The sequence below is a fragment of the Protomyctophum parallelum genome (assembly GCF_964188405.1).
Source record: "Protomyctophum parallelum genome assembly, chromosome: 8".
Classification (NCBI taxonomy): Eukaryota; Metazoa; Chordata; class Actinopteri; order Myctophiformes; family Myctophidae; genus Protomyctophum; species Protomyctophum parallelum.
Window position 1 is genome coordinate 53,103,100 of NC_139703.1, and position 16,569 is coordinate 53,119,668.

Sequence of the window (16,569 nt, forward strand, 5' to 3'; positions counted from 1 at the left end):
AAGCGCAGAGTAAAACAGAGGCAGAGCACCAGGAGAAGAAGCACAGAGTAAAACAGAGGCAGAGCACCAGGAGAAGAAGCGCAGAGTAAAACAGAGGCAGAGCACCAGGAGAAGAAGCACAGAGTAAAACAGAGGCAGAGGAGGAGAAGAAGCGCAGAGTAAAACAGAGGCAGAGGAGGAGAAGAAGCACAGAGTAAAACAGAGGCAGAGGAGGAGAAGAAGCGCAGAGTAAAACAGAGGCAGAGCACCAGGAGAAGAAGCACAGAGTAAAACAGAGGCAGAGCACCAGGAGAAGAAGCGCAGAGTAAAACAGAGGCAGAGCACCAGGAGAAGAAGCACAGAGTAAAACAGAGGCAGAGGAGGAGGCGGATCTAACAGAAAATACGACCCCCACCCACTTCAGCCTGAGCCGCTCAACGCGACCATTTCTCTGTCTCACTCCACACACACACTTTCCCCCTGAGGTTGAGAGACGTGTGCGCCACCGCGCGCAAAATATACACAAGTATTTAGATTGTATTAGCCTAAAGCCCAGAGGAAGCAGACAGAGGAATCTATACACTCAAAGGAGATCGTGATTGGAACACATTTTGTGAAATTGTCAAGTTATTATTGCCACTTTAAACCAGTGGAATTAACCTGAAACCAGCGGAGAACCTGCACGTATACGAGCCATTGGGTAAGAGAATACACATCTGTTGCGTTATTTATTTTGGTTCCAACTTTGACATTTTTCCCACAATGTGATGCAATGCCAATGTGTCTGCCAAAGCATGGTGTTCTGTTTTTATCACGTTTTTCTAGCATATAAAGAATAGTATAGTATAGACTAGAGCCTATCTTTGAAACATGACATTCAACGTGCGTTTATAATATACCCTAAATTATACACTGAATGACACAAAGGCGATAGGAACGGGGAAATGAGTGTTGAATGGCTATCTTTATCAATTATCGAACTGTTTTCGATCTATAGTCTATGATCTATGACGGATTGGTTGTTTCCTATAATCAATGATCCCCCTGTAGTGAGCGCTATAAGCGGCAGCGCAGATGTGACCACCATGTGCCTGCCTGGAAGGAGTCAGTTGTCATGCTCATTGTTCTCCACCACTGCTCTGCAGTGGTGGTACTCAATTGTTTTACTTAAGTAAAAGTACCAATACTGCAATTTAGAACTAGGCCTACTCCTTTACAAGTAAAAGTACGGAATTGAAAATGTACTTGAGTAAAAGTGCAAAAGTATCGGCATCAAAATGTACTTAAAGTACTAAAAGTAAAAGTATTCATATTACAGAATGTCCCACTTCACAAGTTCAAAATGTGTACAAAGTCTATTGAAAATAGCCGATCTACAAGCTCACAATTTCAAATGGCCAAAATGTATTGGGTTGAAGTGGTTAATGCATGTTTTCTAATCAAAATTAAAATCGCCAAAGTAACTAAAGTAACTAATTTACAATTTACAATTTAGAATTTAGGCATTTAGCAGACGCTCTTAATCCAGAGCGACTTACATTTAGGCAAGAACAAAAGCATGGGAATACATCACATAAAAGCATTTATCATGAAACATGCGTAAGCTAAGAAGGTAACAGTGGAATATCTATATGATGAAACTATACATACACTATACATAATAAACTATACATATTCACTACTATGCTATACATATGTACTATGGCGTGCTATGACTATATACAATACAATTATAGTGCTGTCTACATAACATGCTATAAGTCTAAGTCAAATGCTATCTAAGCCAACAGAAATTCTATCTAAGGGGTTAGGGTAAGTGCTATGGGCCATGATGGAGTCTGAAAAGGTGGGTTTTCAGGCTACGTAAAGTTTTCAAATACTTGTAGTGGAGTAAAAGTACAAATGTTGGCTCTGAGATGTAGTGGAGTAGAAGTAAAAAGTACTGGAAATTGGAAATACTCAAGTAAAGCACAAATACCTCAAAATTGTACTTAAGTACAGTACTTAAGTAAAAGTACTTAGTTACTTTCCACCACTGCTGGTCTGTGTGTGCAGATTGCAGAAGCATTGATATGGTAATATCAGTGAATTTCAATCTTTTTTCATAGCACGTCCCCAGTTTGATATGCACATAGTCTACATACGAACCCCACCCCCCATCAGATATAGATTTATTTAAAATTGACCCGTGAGGGTCCATTTTGGACCCCTGGTGGGTACCATAGAGTTATATATCTATAGAGAAGACACCCGAGTTCTCCTCCCATCCACTTGCATTGAGTTGCTCAAAAGCGCATGAGGCGGATTCACTCCTCCTTCCTGGTAGGAACAGAGTGCATTCTGGGACGGATTGCAATGGTGAGTGGCCCCCAAACACATGAACGCGCTGCCGTTGTTGAGCGCGCACGAGCGTCGTCCGTCGTGAACGTGTACAATGATAGTCAACGGACAGCGCGTTCATGTGTTTGGGGCCAGGCTGCAATACCTTCATTCGGCCACTATGTCCATTTCGCCTCAAGATTTCCTCTGGGTGCCTTCTCTATTCATATATATACTCTAAGGTGGGTACCTGTAGCCGACATTGAGAAACATTTGGCTATTAATCTTTATTTGATAAATAGGACATCTATTAGGTCTGTGTGTTGGAATAACTGCAAATGGACATAGAGCTTACAGGAAGCAGGTTTATTTTTGCATAATGATTAATGTGCTTTAGGCTACCAAAATAGACCAACCAGCAGCTTCATCTCTGAAAGTGTAGCCTACACTGATGACTGCGTGTAGGCTATAGCCTACTATATCTACATCATAACACAGTTATGGTGATATGTGACAGTCGATCAGTCATTGACAAACTATTGCAATAGGTAATTTAACCCATTCAGATTCATACGAGGTTTCCGCCGGACACACACTGGTCTGATGAACCCATTCTGACCTGAGATCAGATTCATACGAGGTTTTCCGCCGGACACACACTGGTCTGATGAACCCATTCTGACCTGAGATCAGATTCTAAAAATGTCAGTCGTTCTTCGATTTTTTTTCAAAAATAGCAGACCTACAAGCTCGTATCGCGCCACTCGGTGGCGCGATATGAGCTTGTAGATCTGCTATTTTTCAATAGATAAAGCATAACATGATGCCGACACCAAAATGGGTGCCCGTTCAGAATGGGTTAAGAAGTATTAAAGGACCCCCTCACCCATTTTCAACATATCTTCATATAATTGGTCCTCACTAATTAATGCTCATTATAATTATAACATTTTTGTCTCATGTCTCTGAGGAGTGCTGTGGACAGTTCAGGAACCGGCCTACCAGTGACATCATCATTGGTGATGGGGTAGTAACCAATCAGCTAGTAGAAATGGAAGGCTTTATTTTCCTGGAAAGTTAACGCGCTATAACGGAAGCTATTGTTCTCGTGTTAATACAAATGTAAATGTTTTTTTTTTAAATGTTTTTGGAAAAATATATCTGTCTGACAATTGATGTCACTGTTCTGGCAGTTCTTTGAAGTGTCCACAGACAGAGTAGAATGTTTTGTTATACCATTTTAATATGAGCAGTATGACCCATTCTGACCTGAGATCAGATTCTAAAAAATGTCTATTACATCCTGACAGTTTCATTATAAGATAGGTTGAAAATGGGTGAAGTCGTCAAGCATGTTGAGAAGTAGTATCTGAGATTGGTATTTGATTGAGTCGGAAACATTTCAGATTTGAGAAGTGTCATTGGATTAGGACCCTTTCTAGGTGATAAATAGTAAGTGTATATGGTGTATATGGTTTACATAGATGGGAGTGGCACTGTCGAGTGCCCGCTTTAAACAAGCTTGATTGTTCCACATTATGGCTCTGCCGTCTTACCAAGAGTATACAAGAAAGATGCTGTGCAACTATACGTTTGTGTGCAGGGTGTGCTATATGTGTTTTTGACTTTGGCCTCTGTCTAAACACCAACAACACCCTGCATGAGAGGCATGGTGTCATGCAGGTTCATAAGGGTGGTGGTGGGCTGTGGGTTAGATAAGCAGGAAGGAGTCATTGACCCCAGTTAGGAGGAGAAGATCAAAGCCATCTGAGCAGGGGGGACCGTTGCAGGTGGACGGCATAGCGACGTAGATGGGGCCCTCTAGCCCATTCTGACCGGGCACCCATTTTGGTGTTGGCATCATGTCGTGCTTTATCTATTGAAAAATAGCAGATCTACAAGCTCATATCGCGCCACCGAGTGGCGCGATACGAGCTTGTAGGTCTGCTATTTTTTGAAAAATCGAAGAGCGACTGACATTTCTAGAATCTGATCTCAGGTCAGAATGGGTTAATCAGACCAGTGTGTGTCCAGTGGAAAACCTCGTATGAATCTGATCTCAGGTCAGAATGGGCTAGGGGACCGTTACAGGTGGACGGCATAGTGACGTAGATGGGGCCCTCTAGCTGAGCTGCATGGGAAACAGCCAGCTGTGGTCATCTGTCACTCAGATACAGTTCTGCGAATATCTGTACCGCAGCATGGAGTCGGAAACAGTGTTAAGTGTCATGTATACGGCAGAGTTTATTATTATCATCCCCCCCCCCCACACCACACACACACACACACACACACACACACACACACACACACACACACACACACACACACACACACACACACACACACACACACACACACACACACACACACACACGCACACACGTACACACACACACACACACACACACACACACACACACACACACACACACACACACACACACACACACACACACACACACACACACACACACACACACGCACACAGAGAGAGAGAGAGAGCCGTAAATAATCATTGAAGTTGGACCTGACCTTGCCATGTGCCTGTGTTCTATTTATGCGTTTTATTTAGGTCTTTGTTGATACTTGTTTCGGCCGTTGATGGACTATTGCGACTAGTTACGCAGCCTGAAAATAACTGATCTACAAAGCTCACAGAACGTGGCATTTCGTTGTGAGCTTGTAGATCGGTTACACATGTCTTACTTTTCAGTCTCGATGGCACAGACACAGACTGAACTATTCCAATGGAAGGGGAAACTAGACTTCAGTCAGTTCAGCTCAAATGATTTGATTATGTTACCAGTGGCAATGTCATTGATTATTAATGTCATTTGATTATGTTACCAGTGGCAATGTCACTGCAAAACGTGAACCTTAAGCTCCACCAATATTATGTGGAGCCGGGCAGATATCTCATATTATGTCACCTGAAACCATTATAAATCCTGTTCCTTCTCATGTGATCTGTTTCTTCTATAACCCATTCTGACCGGGCACCCATTTTGGTGTCGGCATCATGTTATGCTTTAGCCATTTAAAAATAGCAGACCTACAAGCTCATATCGCGCCACCGAGTGGCGCGATACGAGCTTGTAGGTCTGCTATTTTTGAAAAATCGAAGAGCGACTGACATTTTTTTAGAATCTGATCTCAGGTCAGAATGGGTTAATCAGACCAGTGTGTGTCCGGCGGAAACCTCGTGTGAATCTGATCTCAGGTCAGAATGGGATAAACACGCTGTATAAGTACAGTAGCTACACTGACAGACTTCACAACAAAAACACGTTGGCACACACGCAAACAAATGCTAGCCTCTTGACTTTGTTTTAACCCATTCTGACCCGAGATCAGATTCATACGAGGTTTCCACATGGACACACACTGGTCTGATTAACCCATTCTGACCTGAGATCAGATTCTAGAAATGTCAGTTGCTCTTCGATTTTTCAAAAATAGCAGACCTACAAGCTCATATCGCGCCACTCGGTGGTGCGATATGAGCTTGTAGATCTGCTATTTTTCAATAGCTAAAGCATAACATGATGCCGACACCAAAATGGGTGCCCGTTCAGAATGGGTTAAATGCAGCTCAAGGCATTATGTATACTGTACGTCATGGAACGTTTGGGGGAGGACATTTACATTTGATATAATATAGCCTGATATATATGCAAATATAGCCTGCATTTATTCAAGGCTAAGTCTTTTATATATAAACTTGCTCATATTGATTACTTAACTATTTCATTATTTATGTTTTTTTTTTTTAATGTGAGTTTTTCCTTACTCACATTTTTGTTCCTTAAAAAAACACACTTTTGATTCTACTGTTATCAATAATAGTACACCCCTGATTCTACTGTTATCAATAATAGTACACCCCTGATTCTACTGTTATCAATAATAGTACACCCCTGATTCTACTGTTATCAATAATAGTACACCCCTGATTCTACTGTTATCAATAATAGTACACCCCTGATTCTACTGTTATCAATAATAGTACGCCCCTGATTCTACTGTTATCAATAATAGTACACCCCTGATTCTACTGTTATCAATAATAGTACACCCCTGATTCTACTGTTATCAATAATAGTACACCCCTGATTCTACTGTTATCAATAATAGTACACCCCTGATTCTACTGTTATCAATAATAGTACGCCCCTGATTCTACTGTTATCAATAATAGTACACCCCTGATTCTACTGTTATCAATAATAGTACACCCCTGATTCTACTGTTATCAATAATAGTACACCCCTGATTATACTGTTATCAATAATAGTACACCCTGATTCTACTGTTATCAATAATAGTACACCCCTGATTCTACTGTTATCAATAATAGTACACCCCTGATTCTACTGTTATCAATAATAGTACACCCCTGATTCTACTGTTATCAATAATAGTACGCCCCTGATTCAACTGTTATCAATAATAGTACGCCCCTGATTCTACTGTTATCAATAATAGTACACCCCTGATTCTACTGTTATCAATAATAGTACACCCTGATTCTACTGTTATCAATAATAGTACGCCCCTGATTCAACTGTTATCAATAATAGTACGCCCCTGATTCTACTGTTATCAATAATAGTACACCCCTGATTCTACTGTTATCAATAATAGTACACCCCTGATTCTACTGTTATCAATAATAGTACACCCTGATTCTACTGTTATCAATAATAGTACACCCCTGATTCTACTGTTATCAATAATAGTACACCCCTGATTCTACTGTTATCAATAATAGTACACCCCTGATTCTACTGTTATCAATAATAGTACACCCCTGTCAGGTGCAAAGAAGTGGCTTGGACTCCTCATGCATTGAAGGAAGAATGAGGTCAGTCCGTTGCTCTCCCCTGGTTGGCAGAGGGAGTGTGGAGCCCAGGATTACATTAGATAAGGATTACATTAGATAATTACAGGATTACATTAGATAAGGATTACATTAGATAAGGATTACATTAGATAAGGATTACATTAGATAATTACAGGATTACATTAGATAAGGATTACATTAGATAATTACAGGATTACATTAGATAAGGATTACATTAGATAAGGATTACATTAGATAAGGATTACATTAGATAATTACAGGATTACATTAGATAAGGATTACATTAGATAAGGATTACATTAGATAAGGATTACATTAGATAATTACAGGATTACATTAGATAAGGATTACATTGGATAATTACATGATTACATTAGATAAGGATTACATTAGATAATTACAGGATTACATTAGATAAGGATTACATTAGATAAGGATTACATTAGATAAGGATTACATTAGATAATTACAGGATTACATTAGATAATTGATGCTGGGTGAAAAAAATCGTGGGATCAAAAAAGGAGATTCTCAAGGTAGGTTTCAGAGACGCAGGGTTGGAGGGGCCCCTCAGATCATTCAGGGCCCCTCAGGGGCCCCTCAGCTACGTGATAGTTAGTTAGTTCAGAGACGCAGGGTTGGAGGGGCCCCTCAGATCATTCAGGGCCCCTCAGGGGGCCCTCAGCTACGTGATAGTTAGTTAGTTAGGAACCAAATAATAGACCCTTATGGAGTTGGAACAAATGGAAGATTATACAGTATAGATTGAGGTCTGTGGCCTTATACATATAAATGTATAAAAACTGAGAATCACTGAGCTACAGTTTCTAGTGAGTTTCAGCTGTGTCCGATTCTGTGCTGTTCTTTGTCTCTGCTTTTCACCTTCTATTATGTTTACAATGTACACGCATATGCGTAGACACATGACGTGCCCTGTCGGAACCTCTATTATGTTTACAATGTACACGCATTATGCGTAGACACATGACGTGCCCTGTCGGAACCTCTATTATGTTTACAATGTACACGCATATGCGTAGACACATGACGTGCCCTGTCGGAACCTCTATTATGTTTACAATGTACACGCATATGCGTAGACACATGACGTGCCCTGTCGGAACCTCCCACGATGTGCTGCATCACAACATGAGGCTGGAATAGCATGAAGTCACGTATCACACTGGCTGTCATCAAAGGCATCCTGTTGGCAGGGTTTAACCCATTTTGGGCGGGCACCCCTTTTGGTGTTTTAAACATTATGTTATAATTTAGCTATTGAAAAATAGCAGATCTACAAGCTCATAGCGCGCCACCGAGTGGCGCGCTACGAGCTTGTAGGTCTGCTATTTTTGAAAAATCGTGAAAATGTGCCTCAAATTTGGAATATATTTTTTCAGAACGACCGTTTTTATCTCAAAGCTCAAAGCTTCTGGGGGGAGGTCTCTGGAACAACATATTTTCAGATGGGGGGGTCTCGGAGGCCAATTACAGATCATTTTTGGGGTCCTTGACATGAAATATTGAGTGATATATAGGCCTAGAAACATGAGGTATTTCAGAAAACTGTCAGGATTTAAAGCTACATTGTGTGAATTTCCTCTGCTACCCCAGATTTGAATCAGTTTGCCTGTGTGCTGACTTTTATACCATTGAGCTAATAGAGTCTCCCTGCTTGCTCAGGGGATGAATTGAATCTTGACTATTAGGTCAAACTTTGTGTCAGATCAGGCTGTCATCCTGTGTCTAGGTGAGACACTGGAGTCTGGAACTGCTTTTTATGGCAGGATCCACTGAGAGAAACTAGCACATTCTGACCTGAGATCAGATTCATACGAGCTTTCCACTGGACACACACTGGTCTGATTAACCCATTCTGACCCGAGATCAGATTCTAAAAAATGTCAGTCGTTCTTCGATTTTTCAAAAATAGCAGACCTACAAGCTCGTAGCGCGCCACTCGGTGGCGCGCTATGAGCTTGTAGATCTGCTATTTTTCAATAGCTAAAGCATAACATGATGCTAACACCAAAACGGGTTCCCGTTCAGAATGGGCTAGACACAGCTGCAATACATGAGACTAATTCATTAGAGCCACACAGAGAGAGAGAGAGAGAGAGAGGAGTGTGTGTGTGTGTACGTGTGTACGTGTGTGTGCGTCAATTTTGACAAAGGTGCAGACGATCGGAAATCAGCAGAGAGAGATCGACGTTTGCACTTTTACTGTATGCCGAATTGAAGTGGACTCGGCCCCAGACTTTTGTTTCTCTCCCTGGAAATAAAAACGTCGGGGTTTCCGAGGCGAGGTGAGACATGACCTTTGTAGTGTTTCAATATTTTACAGAAAGAAATAGAAGACGGGGCACAACATAATTAACCCATTCTGACCGGGCACCCATTTTGGTGTCGGCATCATGTTATGCTTTAGCTATTGAAAAATAGCAGACCTACAAGCTCATATCGCGCCACCGAGTGGCGCGATACGAGCTTGTAGGTCTGCTATTTTTTGAAAAATCGAAGAGCGACTGACATTTTTAGAATCTGATCTCAGGTCAGAATGGGTTCATCAGACCTAGTGTTTGTCCGGCGGAAACCTCGTATGAATCTGATCTCAGGTCAGAATGGGTTAATAGTACAATGAAGACATAAAAACAAAAAGTAAGACATGACCTTTGACGCAATCTAAAGCCCTATTTAGACTGCAGTCAAATCCGATTCATTTCACGAATGCGATGCGTGTACGACCGGCTGGTTCACACTGTTATTGAAGTGATCAGATCTGTGTGTTCAGACTGATACAGCCACCATGCACAACTGACTGCACATCTGCTTTGGTCGCTGTCCTAACAATGTAACAACGTCATGAGTCATGACGTATAGGCGCTAGCTGGAGGTTTTGATCTGGTTACGTTAGAGGGTTCAGTCTGAGACAAGTCTTTAGAAATCAGATTTGAATCGCATTTGAAACCACATTAAAGTCAGATTTGTAAAAATCTGATCATTCTGATTCCATGGGACTTCTTTCTGACTTCATATACGGTAAATCAGATTCCATGGGACTTCTTTCTGACTTCATATACGGTAAATCTGATTCCATGGGACTTCTTTCTGACTTCATATACGGTAAATCTGATTCCATGGGACTTCTTTCTGACTTCATATACGGTAAATCTGATTCCATGGGACTTCTTTCTGACTTCATATACGGTAAATCTGATTCCATGGGACTTCTTTCTGACTTCATATACGGTAAATCTGATTCCATGGGACTTCTTTCTGACTTCATATACGGTAAATCTGATTCCATGGGACTTCTTTCTGACTTCATATACGGTAAATCAGATTCCATGGGACTTCTTTCTGACTTCATATACGGTAAATCTGATTCCATGGGACTTCTTTCTGACTTCATATACGGTAAATCTGATTCCATGGGACTTCCTTCTGACTTCATATACGGTAAATCTGATTCCATGGGACTTCTTTCTGACTTCATATACGGTAAATCAGATTCCATGGGACTTCTTTCTGACTTCATATACGGTAAATCTGATTCCATGGGACTTCTTTCTGACTTCATATACGGTAAATCAGATTCCAACGTGGAAAATATTTATTTAGGGGGTATTTGAGCTGCCAGTCTAAACGAGGCCTTAACCCATTCTGAACGGGCACCCATTTTGGTGTCAGCACTATGTTATGCTTTAGGTATTGAAAAATAGCAGATCTACAAGCTCGTAGCGCGCCACCGAGTGGCGCGATACGAGCTTGTAGGTCTGCTATTTTTGAAAAATCGAAGAGCGACTGACATTTTTTAGAATCTGATCTCGGGTCAGAATGGGTTCATCAGACCAGTGTGTGTCCAGTGGAAAACCTCGTATGAATCTGATCTCAGGTCAGAATGGGTTAATCAGACCAGTGTGTGTTCCAGTGGAAAACCTCGTATGAATCTGATCTCAGGTCAGAATGGGTTAATGTCTCTATAGAGGGTATGTGCGTGACATCATCATCAAACCAGGAAGTTATGCAGGAATGCCTACTGAGTGGCAAAAAAACTACTTCCTGGCCTCGACGGCCCAGACATCCACACAGAGAAGTCATGTCTGATTGCATTAAAGATTAAACAATGTTAAACTCACTTTGCATGTTGCTTTGCCATTCACTTTAACCCTCTAACACCCGCATTAATTTCTACTTGCAAAAAATAGATTTCAACCTTACTACTACTTTGTACTACTAGGACTAAGACTAAAAAATATGTTAAAAAAAATAAAAAAATAAAGTTTGATGGAAAATTTATAATAATTATATAATAATTATATAATAATTATATAATAATATAATAAATTCATAATTTACATTTGGGGGATATCTTTCACAATAATGAATAAAACATGTTCTAGACATTCTAATGATCACAAAAAAACATATATTACAATTATTGTACCTACTTTTATTAGGTTAAAGGTCAAAAGTCTTAGGTTAAAAAAATGTTCAAAATCGCACAGAGTCCAGACATTTTTAATTTGTGTGAATTTCAGCCTCTGTGGGGGGGGGGGGGGTATTTATATGCAAATATCATGACCAATGGCATTGAAATGGCATTGCAATGAACATCACTGATGACGTTTAGGTGAAAAAAGAACAGAAAAAAATAATAATAATTTAGTAATTAAATAAAATAAAATTGTTGCTAAAAAGCAACGCTGGGTCTTAGAGGGTTAAGCATGTGCATACAAATATAAATATAATATAATATAATATATAAATATAAATATAAAAGAGTAGGGAGACAAAATACAAATTTTGTAGGTTATATTGTATTAACGTACCCCACCATACAGATACATGTTTTTTTAGTGCCCCTTTAAATGTGTAATTTATTATTATTTTTGTTTTGAACTAGCACTAACCACTAATATTATATATAATATACTCTTCTGTACACATTATATACTCTTCCTGTACTGATTGACTCAAATAGCCTGTGTGCTGAAACCTACACTGACATTGACAACTGAATTCCCCCCCACAAGATCAATAAAGGTCAATCTATCTGTAGTTAGTTCAAAATCTGGACATTGAGCAATGCCGATGACGTGGAACCGAGTGAATTAAGTTCATAGAATCATTTCCGCAAGGAAGATACATTTGAATGTTAACTAAGGGCTACCCTGCTACAGTAGGGATGTTTTGACTCAATGTAACTTGTACAGTAGATGGTAAGAACATCAGTTAGATCTGAGTTGACTCATTATTTTCTGGTTTGTTTGGATCAAAATGTTTGCTCACAAAGACAGAGGCCTTTCTTCTGACTAGGCATGCAGAGGTTAGCAGATTTTGGTATTGACCACAATTCAAAACATGACGGTAATATTTGTATATTATATGGCTACTGTATTATTTGAGTTTTGCCAACACAGAAATCTTGGCCATATATAATGAAACCTCTACTATAAATACTCTTGTGATTTTATACCTATAGTGTTGTGTGGAATCTTTTCATTATATACCCCCATGGTAAAACCATAAACCGTGCTTTCTCCTCAAATGTTACCATCACATTCTATAACCCATTCTGACCGGGCACCCATTTTGGTGTTGGCATCATGTTATGCTTTAGCTATTGAAAAATAGCAGATCTACAAGCTCATATCGCGCCACCGAGTGGCGCGATACGAGCTTGTAGGTCTGCTATTTTTTGAAAAATCGAAGAACGACTGACATTTTTAGAATCTGATCTCAGGTCAGAATGGGTTCATCAGACCAGTGTGTGTCCGGCGGAAACCTCGCATGAATCTGATCTCAGGTCAGAATGGGATAATGGTTGCATCCCTCCGGCTCAGGGGTTAGGGTGACCGGTTAGTTCGAACCCGGGCTCCCCCAGAAGTGTCCAAGTGTCCTTGAGCAAGACTCTGAACCCCTAATTGCTCCTGATGTGCTAGTTGGTGCCTTGCATGGTTTCCTCCGCCATCGGTGTGTGAATGTGTTTGTGTGAATGTGTGAATGTAATGCACAGTCTCTGTAAAGCGCCTTGGATAAAGGCGCTATATAAATGCACCATTTATCTAAAAACATGTATTATAAGTCAGACATTCTAACTGGCTTAAAACATTCTGAACAGGAACCCATTTTGGTGTTATAGCATCATGTCGTGCTATGTGCTTGCTATGTGCTATGTGCTACGTGCTATGTGCTGTCGTGCTAAGACATTTATAGAATCTGATCTCAGGTCAGAATGGGTTAAAACATTTTTTGAGTGGTCAAAAAAGTTCAACGAGTTCGTAAAGCAAACAACACTTTTTTCTGTGTGACATGTTGACTTAACAGAGTGAAAGCGCACATAACTAGCATGGCCACGGTGGAGAATGTTTGGGTCAAGTGACTGTCAATACCGTAGGACACAACCACATGTCCCTCTGTCCTCTGCACTAACGCGCACGTGGCGGATAAGCTGGCACTGCCTGGCTCTCTGTCTCTCTGGGCTGAACCTCGTGCCTGTTCTGGACACTGAACTGGGCCACAGCGGGCCATCACCCATTACCACCACCCCTGTGTCCATGCCACGTGCCTTGTGCTACCGCCAACCATCTCGTGACAGAAGATGAACCACTTAACCCGTTCTGACCTGAGATCAGATTCTATAAACGTCTTCTACATCCTGACAGTTTTCTGATAAAGCTATGTTTCTATGTCAGTCGTTCTTCGATTTTTCAAAAATAGCAGACCTACAAGCTCGTATCGCGCCACTCGGTGGCGCGATACGAGCTTGTAGATCTGCTATTTTTAAATAGCTAAAGCACGACATACATTAACAATGCATAGGCTATGACATAGCATATGATGCATATGAATATATGCATACAAAGCCAAACTGGCATAAAGTAGCATGTGAGTTCAGTGGTTTTTGGCCACGCACAATTATATGTCATTTAAGTCCAGTGACCTCATAAAGGGACACAGTCCTACATCATCATCTCTCTGTTGGGCATACAACACAGTGTCTGTTACTCAACACAGTGTCTGTTACTCAACACAGTGTCTGTTACTCAACACAGTGTCTGTTACTCAACACAGTGTCTGTTACTCAACACAGTGTCTGTTACTCAACACAGTGTCTGTTACTCAACACAGTGTCTGTTACTCAACACAGTGTCTGTTACTCAACACAGTGTCTGTTACTCAACACCGTGTCTGTTACTCAACACAGTGTCTGTTACTCAACACAATTTACAATTTACAATTTAGGCATTTAGCAGACGCTCTTAATCCAGAGCGACTTACATTTAAGCAAGAACAAAGCATGGGAATACATCACATAAAAAGCATTTATCATGAAACATGCGTAAGCTAAGAAAGTAACAGTGGAATATTTATATAGTGAAACTATACATACACTATACATATAAACTATACATCTTTACTACTATGCTATATATGTGTACTATGGCGTGCTATGACTACATACAATACAATTACAGTGCTGTCTACATAACATGCTATAAGTCTGTATCAAATGCTATATAATCCAACAGAAATGCTATCTAAGGGTTTAGGGTAAGTGCTAAGGGCCATGATGGAGTCTGAAAAGGTGGGTTTTCAGGCTACGGCGGAAGATTGGGAGTGATGCTGCAGTTCTGACTGCAATGGGAAGTGCATTCCACAGTTTTGGAGCCAGAAGGGAGAAGAGTTTGGGACGTGTGGAGCGTTGTCCCGGCGTTTTTAGTGAGGGTACTTCCAGCTTCCCTGCGTTGGCTGATCTGAGTGCGCGGGAGGGTTTGTAGGGTTCAATCATACTTGTAAGATATGGGGGAGCCATACCTTTGGTTGCTTTGAATGCCAGCATCAGAGTTTTGTATTCTGTGCGGGCAGCGACCGGGAGCCAGTGGAGGGAGCGGAGCAGGGGGGAGACATGTGAGAATTTTGGCTGGTTGAAGACCAAGCGAGCTGCTGCATTTTGGATCAGCTGGAGAGGCTTAAGTGCACATGCTGGTAGGCCAGTAAGGAGGGAGTTACAGTAGTCGAGTTTTGATAAGACTGTTGTCTGGATTAGGAGCTGGGCTGATTCCTGGGTGAGGAACGGTCTAATTCGTCGTATGTTATAGAGTGTGAACCTACAGGATCGAGTGACAGCTGTGATGTGAGGTTTGAACGAGAGCTGACTGTCCAGGACAACACCAAGATTCCTGGCTGTTGGGACAGACGTTACCAGGGCGTTGTCTACGGAAATAGTTAGCTCCCGCATAGGGCAGGACTTAGCTGGGAAGAAGAGAAGCTCAGTCTTGTCTGGGTTCAGCTTGAGATGGTTGGAGGACATCCACTGTGAGATGTCAGCCAGGCATGCAGTGATGCGCTCTTCCACCTGAGTGGTAGAGGGGGGGAAGGATAGGAACAGTTGTGTGTCATCGGCGTAGCAGTGATAGGATATATTGTGGGCAGAGATGATAGTGCCAAGGGATTTAGTGTACAGTGAGAAAAGGAGGGGACCAAGTACAGATCCCTGTGGGACCCCAGTTTGGAGGGTTCGGGGGGATGATAACAGACCTTTCCAGGAAACCTGGTAGGTCCGGTCGGTGAGGTAGGAGGAGAACCACTTTAGTGCCGTTCCACCGATGCCTAGCTCCGCTAGGGTGTCTAGGAGCAGCTGGTGGTTCACTGTGTCAAATGCTGCTGATAGGTCTAGGAGAATCAGTACTGCAGAGTGGGAAGCAGCTTGGGCAGCATGTAGTGCTTCTGTGACTGCCAGCAGGGCAGTTTCTGTGGAGTGGGCCTTCTTGAATCCGGACTGGTTGGGATCCAGCAGGTTGTTCTGTGAGAGATGGAGAGAGAGCTGTTTGGAGACGACACGTTCAATGGTTTTAGAAATAAATGAAAGGAGTGATACCGGTCTGTAGTTCTTGACATCTGAAGGGTCAAGGGTTGGTTTTTTGAGGAGTGGTGTTACTCTGGCTGACTTGAGGGCAGATGGGACGCAGCCTGAGGTTACTGAGGTGTTGATGATGGAGGTGATGAAGGGGAGCAGATCAGTGTCTGTTACTCAACACAGTGTCTGTTACTCAACACCGTGTCTGTTACTCAACACAGTGTCTGTTACTCAACACCGTGTCTGTTACTCAACACTGTGTCTGTTACTCAACACAGTGTCTGTTACTCAACACCGTGTCTGTTACTCAACACTGTGTCTGTTACTCAACACAGTGTCTGTTACTCAACACCGTGTCTGTTACTCAACACCGTGTCTGTTACTCAACACCGTGTCTGTTACTCAACACTGTGTCTGTTACTCAACACAGTGTCTGTTACTCAACACAGTGTCTGTTACTCAACACCGTGTCTGTTACTCAACACCGTGTCTGTTACTCAACACAGTGTATGTTACTCAACACAGTGTCTGTTACTCAACA

General features: G+C 41.5%; 1 protein-coding gene across 1 annotated transcript in view; it reads left to right on the plus strand.

Moving 5' to 3' along the window:
* The first annotated feature begins 479 nt into the window (after positions 1-479).
* Positions 480-16,569, plus strand: part of LOC310863261 (sodium-coupled neutral amino acid transporter 3-like) — a 150,100-nt gene continuing 134,010 nt past the window's right edge. Inside the window, exon 1 of the mRNA XM_083771469.1 lies at positions 480-679. The gene's annotated coding sequence lies outside the window, so the exon portion shown is untranslated. The remainder of the gene's footprint in view (positions 680-16,569) is intronic.